The sequence below is a fragment of the Pteropus medius genome, unplaced genomic scaffold (assembly GCF_902729225.1).
Source record: "Pteropus medius unplaced genomic scaffold, Ma_sr-lr_union100, whole genome shotgun sequence".
NCBI classification, from domain to species: domain Eukaryota; kingdom Metazoa; phylum Chordata; class Mammalia; order Chiroptera; family Pteropodidae; genus Pteropus; species Pteropus medius.
Window position 1 is genome coordinate 1,489,050 of NW_024342471.1, and position 12,352 is coordinate 1,501,401.

Below are 12,352 nucleotides of genomic sequence, written 5' to 3' on the forward strand. Positions count from 1 at the left end.
TAATGACTATAAGACAAGCAAGTTATACATGGTGTGAGGTAAAGATACAATTTCATTTTTTTCACCCTTATCGATAACCAGTTGCTTCAGCATCATTCAGTAAATAATTGATCCTTTTCCCACTGATCTCCATTGCCTTCTCTGTTATATATGATTATATAAAAATCATATGTATATGATTTTTATATAATCACATAAATATATATATTTTATATATTTTATAAAATTTATATATTTTTATATAATCACATAAATACATATATATATGATTTTTATATGAACTCTTCTCTGTTCTCTTCACTTTTTTCTCCTGTTTATCATAGTACCATACAACCCTGTCTGAATTATGTAGTTCTATAATAAATCTTGATACATTGAAGAGTCATTGTTCACCCCACCCACCCACACACACCTTATTTATATTCTTTGGGAGTCTCTTGGCTATTCTTGGCCCTTTTCTCTTCCATACAAGTTTAGAAATAGCCTGTAAAGTGCCTTTGTATGGTTTCAGTGGAAGTGTAAAGGATCTACAGATAGTTTGGGGGAGACTTGACATCTCAAAAGTGTTAAATATTCCCTTCCTAAAACATGCTATTTCTCTACTTATTCATTCTCCTTTAATATCTTTCAATAAAATTTTTTAATTTTCTACAAAAATTCCCACATTAAATTTAGATATATTTCTAGGTATTATAGATAGATGATGATGATAGATAGATATGATAGAATTACTATGATAAAAATCACCTTTTGAAATTTATTTTCTATTTTCTGCTAATAGGTAAATGCAAATTACTTTTATAAATTAATTTGATAGCTAACAACTTTGTTTTGCTCTTATTAATTCTAATCATTTTTCTATATTTTTAAAATCTTCTTGTAGACAACCATATCATCTATGCATAATGATAGATTTGGTTCTTCCTTTCCAATCTTTATACCATTAATCAATTTTCTTCTGCTACTATGCTTTCTCAGCTTATTTTGCTTACTATTTGCCTAGTAGATCTTTTTCCTTCCAAATGCTCTTACATTTTAATTATGTCATATGTAAGCAATGCATTGCTGTTTTAAATACAGTTTTATTATTTTTGAAATGGTTACTGATTTCTCTGGATGAATTACTACTATCTTATTTTGAGCTTTCTGTTTTCTTTTTCCTCTGTTTCTTACTTTCTTTACTATTAATTTTCTCATTCTATTTTTTCCTCTCTTACTTTTTCTCTTCTTTAGTGGTTGCCTTAAAAAGCTTGAATAAGGAAATTTAACTCAACACAATATAAAGTTAAATCAATATAAAAACAAGGGAACTGATAGTTTCTCTCTTATGTTTCTTATTCAATATTTTATCTTTGTCTTATTTTTCTAACCCATAAATTAGATACTATTTTTGTTTTATATAGTAAATGTTTATTTAGATAAACATGCATACCATATTTTCAGTTTATAATTTCTTGCATCTCAGGAGCTTCCATTTTAGATAATTTTTTTCTTTTTCCTGAAATATATATCTTAGAAACTTCTTAGATGAGAATCTATAACAACATATTTTGTTTATTTTTTATTTCTCTTTTAAAGGTAGGTTTATAAGATAATGAATTTTTAAGTTGACAGTAATTTTCTCTCAGATAGTTGATTATTCAATTGTTTTATATTGTTTATATTATATTGTATATAAAAATAATCTTATTTTTATCATTTGTAATTAATTTTCCTTTTTTCTCTGGCTGCTTTTAAAATAATGTTTTTGACTTTGGTCCTACAGTTTTACAATGACTTGTCTAGGTATATCTCACTTTTGTTTATCCTGAATGAGAGTCATCGGGCTTCCTAAAACTGAGGATTCACACTTTACATATTCTGGAAAATACCTGGCTATTATCTCTCTAATTATTGCCTTTCTTCCATTCTTTGTATTCTTTTCTTCCAGAACTTCATTTATAAATATATTAGGTAATCCTTTCCTTTACTTCTTTCTAATCTTTTATATACATAATATATATTTATATATTTCCTATATGTTATAGATGATGTGTATATATCTTGTGTGTATGTGTAATTTATTCATTTTTACATTCAAGTTTATTAATTTTTCTACAACAATGCATAATTTGTTAATAATCCATTAAGTTTCTATTTTTAATTATTATATTTTTCAGTTGAATTTAGTAGAAAAAATGTGCCTGGTCATTTTGATAATTTCTTGCTCTCGTTCTTATTTTTTAATTATACTTATAACACCCTCTCTTATGTATTTAAACACAATATTGCTCTGTTCAGGCTGGGTGAATAAAAACAACTAACATTTATTTTTCACAGTTCAGGAGGCTGTGAAAGATCATGCTCAAGGCACTGGCAGATTTAGTGTCTGATAAGGGCCCATTTCTTTGACAATTGTCTTTTTACTGTAACTTCACATAGCATAAGAGACAAACTATCTCTCTGAGATCTCTTTTACAAGGGTGCACTAATCTCATTCCCACCTTATGACCTAATCACCTCCCAATGACCCCCACCTCCTAATCCTATCACCTAAGGGGTTAGGTTTCAACATATGAATCTGAGGGAGACACAAACATTTACAGCATAGCAAATATATTAAGTGCATGTTATATTCCATACTTGATTATTGCCACGTTTCCAGTATTAACACTGTTATTGCTCCTCTGTCCTTCCTCATGGTGGCTTTTTCCCTCATGTGTTTTGTGATTTTTGATGCAAAATTCATGTTCTTAGGAATTCATATTAGGAAGTGTTTACCTGGTGGACCTGGCAAAATGGCCTTCTTCCAGAAAATATTTGATTTTGCTTCCACCAATACTTGGGAGCAATACCAATCTGAGTGCGCTATATATTTTAATGGTTTTTATACACATGCACGTGTGCAGACACACACACACAGAGCTAGAAAAATCATATTCAAACTTTTAAAAACCAAATATAAATAGAAAATCTTGAGGACATCTAAAAAAAGGGACACATAGGAATAAGGGTAAGATTTCTCATCAGAAACCATGCAAGCAAGAATGCAATGGAGTGGCATGTTTAAAGGACTGGGGGACGTGGGGAGTGGAAATGTCAAGCCAGAATTCTACACCCAGCACAAATACCTTTCAAAAATCTAAAGGAGAAAAAAACCTTCAGAAAAACAAAAACTAAAAAAAAATCCATTACTATCAGACCTACTTTATAAGAAATGTTATGGGAAGGGTTTCAGGCAGAAGGAACATGATACTAGTCAAAAGCCTGGATCTAAACAAAGAAAGGAAAAGCACTAGAAATAAAATAAATGAGAGTAAAATTGTTTTTTTCTTATTTGTAATTACTATAAAAATTTTCTAATGCAAAAATGGTCACAATGTAGTATCACAATGTAGAAATAAAATATATGACAATAACAGCATGAAAAATGGAGGAAAGAATTGAGAATACACTATTTTTAAGTCCTCATAATGCATGTAAAGTAGCATAACTTTATTTGAAAATAGACTCAGATTAATTTAAAATGTATGTTGTAAATCCATGACAACCACTAAAAAGTGTAAAAGGAGTTATAAATAATTAGTAAACAGAGGACACAAAATGGAATCATAAAAAATGCTCAATTAACCTAAGAGAAAGGAAAACAAGAATTAAAAAACAGCAAGATCGTAGATTTTAATACAACCATATTGATAATCACTTTAAATGTGGGTGATCTAAACTCCCAATTAAAAGATAGATATTGTCAGAATGGGAACAAAAGCAAGATCCAATTGTATACTACTTCCAAAGAAAGAATAGGTCCATTCTAGCCCGTCTAGGCCATTTTTAAAATAATGTCTACCCCCTTTAATGATTACAAAAGACATAAATCAAGTGGTTTTGTATAAGAAATTGACCTAAATATTTGCTGTTTCTTCCTAACTTCTACAGTTCTCCATGTTCTACCCAATTCTAAATGTAACAAAACAACAGAAATTTCGTAAGGAGATCTTGTCAAAAACTAAAAATTGTTAAGAAATTACTTTTAGTCACATACTTTCTCTCTCCCATCATTAGCTTACAATTCAGTAGGATATTACTAGGTATTTATTTTATTTTATTTTTTTCAATAGAATTGATGTCAAAATTTATAAGGGATTTAAATAAGAATTAAAAAAAAAACAAAAACTCTTTGCTTAAACTCCTAAATCCTAAGGAATAGTCTATAAATAGCTGACACATGAGAAAAAATTAACATAGACTCGCTAACTTCATGTGAAAGAGGGAGAGGCAAACTCTTGATCAACTATGTCACAGAGAATTAAAGAATTATTCATTCAGAAACAACAACTAGATATAGAAACCTAAAAACCTCACTACAGAATTTGAGTTAAGGGGAATTACGGTATAAAAATTATTCAGCTCAAACTAAAGTAACATTAAACATTTCATCCAACTTAAAATGTGTGTGTGCAAAAGTAGGGAATGGAGACCAAGACTATGAAGCTTCTGAGAGGTGATTGAAGGAACAAATTGTGTTCAGAAAGAGAATAATTAGAAAAAATTATAGAAAACGTTTATGATGTTTGTTATTCAGTTATTAGGGACTTATTTAAGAAAAGAAAGAAAAGAAAATGTCTGGAAGGAATGACTGCTGAGTGATGTCCTCACCTCCCTTCCACTGTTATAATATCCATCACAATTTATCTTATGACTTGTTTTTCATTGCACCTTTCCCTTACTAGGCTATGGGATCTGTTTGTGAGGAGCTCATATCATTCATATGTCTCCAATATATTCCCCAGCTTTAGTTAAATAAATGAAAACACTTGTCGATTAGGAAAGAAATATCACCTATGTTCTGCCCTCTCATTATTATTTATAATCAGGTCATTTTAAAATAGTTAAATTAGAAAATCCATTAAGGTCATCTAAGCAAAACTAGTGTGAGACCCTCATTGCTTCAACCAACCCTCAGAAACACACTCAGCCCCAATTTCTTCATCTGCTCACCATGCCTGAAATTCCTTTAACAGATAAAAAGATATAAAAATGAAAAATTTGAGGACTGGTTGAGAATATTTTAGTATATAATTAGCCAATCAACCAGTAAGAATAAAAAAGCATCCATCCGTATTAATCAGGTTTCTAATACAATTATGCTGCAAAACAATAACTCAGAAAGCCCAGTAGCTTTTAAAAACATTCCTTTTGTTTCACGATAATGTCTGTAGGATGGCTGGTGTTGATCTGATTTCATCTTCAATTGGCTGTAGTTAGCCTATGCTGCCAGTTGGGTTTAAGTCACCACCCCATGGTTAAGCAGTGGCTAAATAGGACAGATTCTCTTCAGGGTGGATGGCAGAAATATAAGAGATAAAACCAAATAATGAAAGTATATTCATATACGCTCCTCACATTACATTGACTCTCATTCGTTTAGCAAAGACAAATCATGTAGCCAAGTCCTATAACAAGGGGGTAGAGAAATATACACCACCTACTCTCTGTAGGAGAAATAGTACAATGTTCCATGGCAAAGGGCTTGAACGTATAACAAAGGGGCAGCAAAGAATTGAGAGCAAATATTCAACATACCACTCAGAACAAGAGGGAGCTGTGCATCTAAGGGTGATTACTCCCAAGCAAAGCTACAGATTTTGAAGAAATAGTTCACACACACACCACAGTTTAGCCTAAACTAGACTCTACTTCCATTCCTTAGAGAAAAATACAAGTTCTGTAAGTCCTAAAGCCCTTCTTCCAGTTCCTTAGATACAGCAAGCTTTTGGATATATCAAGGCTGCCATCTGCTAGAACACTTCTAGCTTTACTCTTTCCTTAGCTAATCTCTATTCATAGTTCAGGTTTCAGCTAAAATGTTGCCTTTTCAGAAAGCCTTTTCCACCACCTCCCCACCATTTCCAATCTAAGTCACACACACATCATGACAATCTTTTGCAGACACTATACCCTGCTTTATTGCACCCATCTCAATTTGCAATGTGTAATTTTATTTTAATTACATCCCTCATCGTAAGCCACATAAGGGCAGAACCATGACTGTGTCTTTACCACTGTGGCTAACACTAACCCAGGATGAGAACCGGTGATAAATAAATACTTGTTGACTCGATGAATGGACAATTTTTTCCCAAATGACATTTTTTGTTAACAAAGACAGCTCAGATTTCATCACATATACTAAAGGATTTTCCTGGAGTGAATTAGCCACATATTTCCCAGAATGCTGACTTAAAGATCCTTTACAGTTGAATTGTCCAAAAGTGCAGTCACTAGTCATGTAAGACAATTTAAATTTAAGTTTAAATTAATTTAAATTAATTAAAGTCTAAAATTTATTTCCTCAGTTACAGTAGCCACATTACAAGTGCTCAAAAGCCACATGGGTAAAATACCCAGAAGTGGGATTGCTGGCTCATATAGTAATTCTATTTTTAATTTTTTGAGGAAACTCCACAACATTTTCCATTTCATGTTTTTGTTTTTGTTGCCTATGTTTTTGATATCAAAAACATGAAATCATTGCCAATATTAACACTCACATGTTCACTGCAGCATTATTCGCAATAGCCAAAATATGGAAACAACCTAAACATCCATCTACAGATGGATGAAGAAAATAAATACATAAAATAGAATATTATGCAGCCTTTAAAAAGAAGGGAATTCTATAATATGTGACAACATGAATGAACCTTGGGTACATTATGCTAAGTGAAATAAGCCAGTCACAGAATGACAAATACTGCATGATTCCACTTATATGAGGCACCTAAATAGTCAAACTCAGAAACAGAGAGTGAAATGAGGCTTGCCAGGAGCTGGGACAGGGTGAAATGGGGTATTGCTAATCAACAGGCTTAAAGTTACAGTTGTGTGAGATAAGTCCTAGAGGTCTGCTATTAAACGTTGTGCCTATAGTCAACCATGTTGTATTGTGAACTTAAAAATTTAAGAGGGTAGATCTCATGTTGTGTTCTTACCACAATAAAATAAATAACAAAATAAAATAAAATCTAAAGCCACATGGGATTAGTGGAGACAATATTGAATAATAGATAAAGGACATTTCCAGCATTGCAAAAAATTCTATTGGACAGGGATGCTTTAGAAGAAATGAAGTACATAACCAAATTCTTCTGTTAAGATAGTCTAAAGCAGCATGAAGTGTCCCAAAATGTCTGATTTCTAAAGACCAGTTGATAAATCCCAAGATTCTGACTCAACATACTCACAGCACACTTGCTCAGCATGAAACTCCTAAAGTCATATTTACAATAGAAGTGGATAACCTTAAGTTTCCAAAAAATATTTTCCACTAATGCTTGCAAAAGGACATTGTAGTTTACTAAGTCAAACTATATGCTCTTGCTGAAATCAGCTCAACCAGGTTTGCAAACTCCAGAGTTATCTATGATTCTCTACCTCTTTTGCCCATTGTATCCTGGTAAATAACTCAGACCTGTCAACTATTCTCTCCTTAATTCTCTCTGTGTCTCTTTTCCTCCATACATGCTGTGGTGTATATAGGTCAGATTCTTGTAAGCTCCTGTTGGGATAATTTGCAATTAATCTTTCTTTTAGATACTCTCCTGCTGTTTCATTCTATAATCAGTTGCCAATTAAATATGACCTTATCATGTAACTTTCCTGCTCAAGTAACTTTCAAAGATACTTCTCAGCCAGGATTTAAGACTCTTGACAGTCTATGCTAAACTTAACCTTTCTAATAATATTCCGCACCACTCCCAACTGCTGCAGCCAGATGCATCCACTCACCTTCCAAGCGCCCAAAGCCATTTCTGCCTGAGCACATTCATTCTCACCAATTCCTCCACTAACTACTCTTTTCATTCCTTTATAACATCCTCAAATATCTCTAACTCCCATTGCCTCCTCTTGTGGATAACTTTCAAAAATGTTCTTATTTTTGCTATTTTGGATCTGAATCACATACTGCCTAAGTCATCACTTATATTATACATCAGCATCATAAATTGTTATATTTCTTAAAAAGTAGTAGTATTATATTTCTTAAAAAGTAGTTGATATTTTTTTCTTCCTATAAAATATGCTCTTGAAATCATGGATTTTGAATTACTTCTTTCATCTCCCACAAAAATTAGGACAACATAATGCTTACAGGAGAGAGAGAGAGAGAAGCGAAGGAGGCAATGAGAGAGAAATAAATAAATATATAAAAAGATCAATGAATGTGTATATATATTATATATGTGTGTGCATATATGTATAAAATGCAGAAGAGCTTATTCATTTATTCGTTCATGCATTCTCATGCAAATCCATGATGAATGACTGAATAAATGCATAAACCTTTCTGTATTCTCATAGGTTTGCCCTGACTTCTTAGCATATGTCTTTAATTTTTCTGGTAAATATTCAGGATATCATACAGGAAAATTATGTATCATGCCCAAAACCACTTAATGTGGGTTCAAAACTCCCATGCAAAGGCAATTACTTCCTTTAAAATGTTGTCTTATTTGGTCTCTTCCTTTTTCCTTAGTTGTTTTTCACAAACCTATTGTTCTCCCTTCATTTAAAAAAAAAACAAAATCCTAAAACCCAAGTTCTGTGGTCTGACACAAAATATTTCTATTTTTAAAAATATATATATATATTTTTGGTAGTCAAAGATTAAGAAACAGTGCAGAAAAAACTATGAGATTATATCAGTATTCAACTGTATATATTGCAAAAGAGGAAAATGTAAGCCCTACAATCACCTAATTCAAACACAGGTTTTGGGCAGCTTAAAGATAGAGATGACGTCAAAACACATGAAGTCATTTTGGGGCCACTCTTGAGCATAAATGAACCCCTTATGTCACACTGTTAATATCCCTTTCCAAACTTTTCATTCTTAAGTTCTTTGGAGAAAAGCACGATAGTCAATTCTCAAGAATTCATACTGAAAAATAAAAACAAAAAGTTTGGATAATCCCAGATAATAAAGTTAAAATTATTTAAATTTGATACTAAAATATTTCCTAACATTTTAATATGTGTACACCAAGCTTTCTAGGAATTCTATATAAAATAAAACCCTGACACTATATTATGAAGACCTCAGTGCATTTAGAAGTTGTCCAGACTCTTTTATACTTCCCATTTTCTCACCCCTTTTCCTCACTCTCCACTCCCCAACATCCTTCCCAGCAATCCGCCCTAACTGGGAATAAGCTGATAAAATATCTGTCTTCTTTCAAGGGTGGTGAGCACACAATACAGAATACAGATGTCGTATTATAAACTGTATACCTGAAATTTATATAATGTTATTAACCAATGTTACCCCAATAAATTTTTTAAAATTTTAAAATAAAAACAGGTCTATCTCCTTTCAAATCTACCTTGCTTAAGAGAAAGTGGAAATGGTCAAACATTTAAGTTTCAAGGGATTTTTCTGGAGTTATTAAAAGCATCAGCCATAATCCATTTAAATATATCCTCTCAGTCTATGGCCATGTCACCCTGAACAAGCCCAATCCCATCAGATCTCAGAAGCTAAGCAGGGTCAGACATGGTTAGTGCTTGGATGGGAGACCTCTTAGGAAGACCAGGTGCTGTAGGCATAAAAAAATGAAAAATAAGGGATTGTAAGCTAACAAGGTCCTTGCAATCTGTGAGGTCAACCAAGGGTTGCCTTACCTAAAAATAAATAAGTAAACAAATAAATAAATAAAAATATAACCTCTCAACCATTCCTTTCTTCTCTTCTTACAAAAATGATATATATACATATATGTATGTGTATATGTATGTGTATATATATGTATATGTGTGTATGTGTGTGTATATATATGTATGTATGTGTATATATAAAGGGTCTCTCTATATTCCATGACTCTAATTTCTCTTTCAAGATTTTACTGTCTGGACTAGTCTGTGCAGCATTACTAGTGAATTTCTCAGTGGCATCATCCAATTCACAGATTCTACTTTTTCTGTAAATAACTAGCTAGAATATTTCTAACTTTTAGTGGCTATATGTTTCTTTCATTTCCAGGATTTCTAACAGATTTTTCTGCATATCCTGCCTTACTACATAGCTGGCCATTTTTGTTTTATAATTTTATGTTCCTTTCCTCACACTTATTTTAAAGTAATTTTGCATTTTATCAGGAGTTAATTTGTGTTCTGGTTGTTGATCTTGTTGGCTACCCCTGGTTATTCTCATGTACTTTAACATTTTAGTTTTCAGATTTAAATTAAGCGTGGGAAGTAAATAGGATTACTCATCATTCGAATTTGCTTAGGACTGATGCTGTTCCTGGAGCATGTGAATTTCAGTTCTAAAGCTGAAAAGCCCTGGGAAAGCTAAGAAGACTTGGTGATCTTAGAGGAGATTTGCTTCCCTCTCTCTGGCTAATGGCTTTGACTTTGCCATCTTCTAGTTTCTCAAGACTGGTAGATCTGGAACTATTGGCAGCTGAGGACTCTTAATCCTACAAAATGATACATTTTCTGAGCAAGCAAAAGCTGATCCTAGCCCTGGAAGCAGAAATGTCTCTTTCCAGCAGCTTTTCAAAAGCCTGAGATGTAAGCACTGATGCTGGCTCTTTTGAGCCTTTTTTATGACAAAGGAACGCCAATGCCACCTTCAGTTTCATATAAGGAGACGAACTCAATCTTCAAGCATAAGTTGGTCCTACAACCATCCGCTCTCAAGAGTCAAACTCCTGACCCCCATGCCTATGCCTGGACCAGGTGCACAGTGATTGTGGTTGTGGTTTCTCTCTCACCTTGCAAGTTTCCCTGTTCTCTCTCTGTTTCAAAGTGTGCCTACATCTTTTTAATTTATAAGTAATATTATTTACTAATTGATTTCTGGAATAGAGGATACAGTTTAACATTTAATTTCACAAAACCATTTTGTTCATAAATGTGGAACAGTTAAACTCCGTGCCAGTAGAAAGCCTTGTAGAGTCTGTCAGATCCTTTGTGGCCACCAATTCCTCTCAGCATTTTCACCACTCATCATCCTATTAGGCAACAACCATTAATACATAAAAGGACTTTGTCAAGTCTTAGAAGTTTAGATAGTCACCAGCTTCAAGTAGTGAAAATGCAGATGAGAATCAGGAATTTAGAAAAAATGCTTGACAAGTAATGAAAACAGGTGTCTCAAAGCTTATAGAAGAAATCACAGGCCTGTGAACCACAGGAACATTTATAATTCACCAGCATATGGGATCCTCGGGAGTTGGAGGTTTTATTCACCTTTAGATCCTGAGCACTTAGCACATACCTGCCACATATTAGGCAGTCAACACATTTTGAGTGAAACTGTTTGAACTATAAGGAAAGATTCTTGGGCCTTTACCCAGAGCCTAATTACTTTTAACTTATAAATATTTGTAACATATTTGACAGCACATCAGAAGACAAATAAAAGCAAGAGAGAAAACAGAATAAAACTTTAAGGGTAGACACAGGATTCAACAGACTAGTGTAAACAGACAGTTACATGTTAATAGATCCCAAGAGCATCACTGTATTATGACATTATATAAAAACTAAAATGTATACCAACCCCCTGATTCAGGAATAAAAGATTAAGTTACATAAGTGTGTTTTGCTTGAAAAGACAGAGCAACAAAATGTATATTTTAGAATGATTCCCATATACAATGGGTAAATTTTTTAAAGAGGTGTTTATGCTTGAAGGTATTAAACCCTAAACTGTTTGGAACACTCAGCTGCTGAGAACAATGCCCTCCTTGAAAGTTGAAAACAGTTGAAATCTTTCTGCATAATAAATCTCAGTTACCCACCATTATTATGGAATAACCAGTTCCAGAAAAGCATTTTCTTTCCATTAATAAGTGCTTAACTCCTTCAAGCAAACCACTATGCTACCCTTGGTGGTATTCGAGCTGTAAGTAATTTCTTGGCACCTCACACCTTTCTCAGAACCCAATTGTGCCTTAAAGATTACAGAAGTACACAGAACTTTTTGCTTCTGCAACAGTGTTTAGCTTCACTCTTCATCATGGAATTTCTTCTGAGTTGCTTGCTCATTTCAGCATCCCTTTCGATTTCCAAGTAACCTGCCAGCCTCTTGCCTCTGTGGCTGCCACCATTTAAATCCTGTCCAGTCTTTTTTCTATTCCTTACTAATTGCTCCAGGAGCACTAATTAAATGAGACACCCTATGTGACATAGCTAATACAGATCCTGAACTTGAGCTAGAATATAATTATGATAATTCTCATGCCATCATTTCATGGATGGGGAAACAGAACCTAGGAGGTCAGTCACAAGCCTATTTAGGTAGACAGTGACAATGTGAGAATTCATTCCAGGTCTGAATGATTTCCAGAACTCTAGGCATCTTTGC

At 33.1% G+C, this 12,352-nt stretch overlaps 1 pseudogene; it reads left to right on the forward strand.

Annotated features, from left to right (window-relative positions):
- The first annotated feature begins 9,465 nt into the window (after positions 1-9,465).
- On the forward strand, positions 9,466-9,584 carry LOC120604198 (uncharacterized; annotated as a pseudogene).
- The last annotated feature ends 2,768 nt before the right edge of the window (positions 9,585-12,352 follow it).